Source organism: Acyrthosiphon pisum, chromosome A2 (genome assembly GCF_005508785.2).
Source record: "Acyrthosiphon pisum isolate AL4f chromosome A2, pea_aphid_22Mar2018_4r6ur, whole genome shotgun sequence".
NCBI lineage: Eukaryota > Metazoa > Arthropoda > Insecta > Hemiptera > Aphididae > Acyrthosiphon > Acyrthosiphon pisum.
Window position 1 is genome coordinate 98,456,649 of NC_042495.1, and position 3,340 is coordinate 98,459,988.

The 3,340-nt window shown below is 25.1% G+C and overlaps 1 long non-coding RNA gene across 4 annotated transcripts in view; it reads left to right on the forward strand.

The window, feature by feature from the left end:
- The first annotated feature begins 201 nt into the window (after nucleotides 1-201).
- The window catches only part of LOC100575064, an 8,124-nt gene continuing 4,985 nt past the window's right edge, over nucleotides 202-3,340 (forward strand). Inside the window, exons 1-4 of one of the 4 annotated variants that reach the window (XR_511009.3) lie at nucleotides 202-400; nucleotides 615-803; nucleotides 908-967; nucleotides 1,060-1,200. This is a non-coding gene — a long non-coding RNA (uncharacterized LOC100575064). Of the gene's footprint in view, nucleotides 524-614; nucleotides 804-907; nucleotides 968-1,059; nucleotides 1,201-3,340 lie in introns of all 4 variants that reach the window. The other 3 variants (XR_003839382.1, XR_119424.4, XR_001679986.2) reach the window with 3 other exon arrangements.

The following is a 3,340-nucleotide window of genomic DNA, read 5'->3' on the forward strand; positions in this document are numbered from 1 at the left end:
ATTTAATAGTAAAATCTCAAAAATAATAATTATTATAATATTATATCCATCTTGAATCTCGATTTATGTCAGAAAAATAAATATGTTTATTAAAACTCCTTTTAAGATACGCATAGGCAATACAGTATGCAGTATTGCGGTTATTGGTAACCTTATCAGAATTGATAAAATATGATATGGGGGGTCGAACGAATGAGAGTCGGAATTTGTAGCATTTATTCTGTGTTTGTAGATAATAAAGTTATTATTATTTAATATTTATTATAAAATTATGATGGGAGGCTTTCGTGCTCATTCAAATGTCTAACTTCAAAATTTTCATGAACTTACTGTGTTGATACGTGGCATACTGAGGCTCTCGAGTATCGGCAGTCAGCAATACTTCAAATTATCAAATACTGTAAGTATGACATTTATGATTTATAGTATTTGACTACATATCATCAAATAGTTATGGAGTCACAGGGCTTTCTTCACCGACATTTTAGATTGACTAAGTACATCTTAAACTCGCTACTCAAATGTGAATACTGCTTAATAGAAATGGGTTTAACCTATCCTTTGACTTTTAAATACATAGTATTATATTGGTTTATTTTTTATTTGTTATACAGCGTTTAATAATATTTTTGTCAATCGCACTCGTTGATAATGCAATCCAAATATAAGTTGACCAAATCAATTGTGAGGTGGTTGTGCACTCGTCATTGTTCCTGCATAAATACTACCACTTTGAGGATTTTTGAAACGTGACAAATGTAATGAAACTGTACACCGGTAGCTTGCTACGCTGGAATTCACTAGTAGGTTTAAAGATCTAAAATCTTAATGTCTTGAACATTTATTATTATTTACGTGTATATAAAATGTATCTATTTAAATAATAAAATATATTTTATGTCTAAAGCAAAGGTCAAGTGAAATACAGAAAACACGAGTATGACCTCATCGGAGTACAAGTTTTAAGGTAGGTACTATTATACTTTTTATATTAAAACTATTGTTATGTGTTTATCTATAACGATTACCTGTGCTAAACTACATATTATATGCATATAGATATCCATCCTACGGGGAACCTAAACAAATATAACATGTCATTTTTCGAGAGCAATGATGGCAGGTAGTGCCAAATACATTACTCGTATCATTAAGTTGTGTCCAAGATTCAAAGGAGACATTTGAGAATACTTATGTAAGGTATATTTATTAAGTTCACTGTATTTTATTTTAATAATTAACATTATTTATCACTTTATTTTCAACCAGATATTAATGGTTTAATTTGTTTTAAATAAATCCTATACTTTTTATTTTATTTAGAATGTAGTATTTCATGAAGTTTCCACAAAGTTCATAATTTTAACAATACCTAGAACAATACTAACTAAGCTACAAACAATTAAAATGCAATAGGTACAATATCTAATTGCATCAATATTAGTATTAAAAGTTTTAAGTATGCCTACATCAAAATTATTAATTAAATAAATAATATTTTAATTTCCCAGGTTAATTAAATAAGAAAATATTTATTTTATAACAGTAACATTCAAATTAGTTGGTTATTCAATTGATAATGTATAGAATTTTTTTATTTACCCAAATAGAATAATAATACAGTTGTTTTCATTTTTTATTTCATTTTAAATAATTTACAATATATTGTTAATAATAATAAACTAATATAAAATATTATTGTAGTGACGGCTAAAACTCTTAGAGAGTAGAATAGCCAATAGAAGAAGAAGAAGAAGAATATAAAATTAATATAGGCACTAAATAGTAAATAGAAATATGATATGGTACAATTATTTGTGTAGTCTTACACATCTATTTTTAGAGATTCACAACTACTACATTGGTTAATTTCAAATATAATATTGAAATAATTTGAGCTTTAAAATATGGTACATTGAAATATTAATCGGCCCATCCATGGCTATAATTCTGCAACCATGGATGTAAATCTATATATAAAAAAAGGCGGGTAAGTCGTGGATGTCGCTCTGCTGTACAGTAGGTTACAAGTGGGTTACTGTAATGGATGGAATTAAATTTGAATCCAATGATATTATATCATTGTATACGAAAAACGATTCTGAACGGAGATGATTTGTCAGTCTAGGATATATTATTTTTAAAGAAAAACTTATGGAGAACCTTGTACCAAATTTTAAAAACTTAGTTATAAAAGAAAAAATTTTTACGATTTTTCAACCACTAAATTACTTGCAAATTTTCGCAATTTTGACATATTTCGTATAAATTTGAACTTTAAATGCTTATAAATAAAAATTGTGACAATGTATTCCTTTTATTTTGCAACTGCTATTGTAAAAATATGTTAGGAGCCTTGTATTAAATTTCCAAATCTTAGAATTAAAAAGAAAAACTTTTATGAATTTCTGTCTAAGATAATTTGAACATTGCCGTAATTTTTACGTATTTAGTCAAAATTTGAACTTTAAATGCTTATAAAAAAAAAATCGTGACTATATATTTCTTTTATTTTTCAATTGCTATTGTAAAAATATATTATGAGCCTTGTATTAAATTTTGAAATCTTAGATATAAAAGGAAAACTTTTATGAATTTCTGTTTAAGATTATTTGAACATTGCCGTAATTTTTACGTATTTAGTCAAAATTTGAACTTTAAATGCTTATAAAAAAAATTGTGCCTATGTATTTTTATAATTTTCAATTGCTATTGTAAAAATATATTATGAGCCTTGTATTAAATTTTGAAATCTTAGATATAAAAGGAAAACTTTTATGAATTTCTGTTTAAGATAATTTGAACATTGCCGTAATTTTTACGTATTTAGTCAAAATTTGAACTTTAAATGCTTATAAATAAAAATTGTGACAATGTATTCCTTTTATTTTGCAACTGCTAAAGTAAAAATATGTTAGGAGCCTTGTATTAAATTTCCAAATCTTAGAATTAAAAAGAAAAACTTTTATGAATTTCTGTTTAAGATTATTTGAACATTGCCGTAATTTTTACGTATTTAGTCAAAATTTGAACTTTAAATGCTTATAAAAAAAATTGTGCCTATGTATTTTTATAATTTTTGAATGGGAGTTAGAACAACATATGTGGACCCTTCTATTAAATTTTCAAGTATTTTGTCCCAGCTAATTTTTTTTTATCAACATTTATAAAAAAAAAATCAAAAAAAATCGATTATTTCAATTGCCTATAAATAGATTAAAAATTAGTGAAATATTTTGAAAATAAAACTATATAAAGAAAATGTCAATTTAAACAACTGGTAAAATTTTCAAGTGTCTACGACTCATACTTTTTGAATAATACAAATATCAAAATCGTT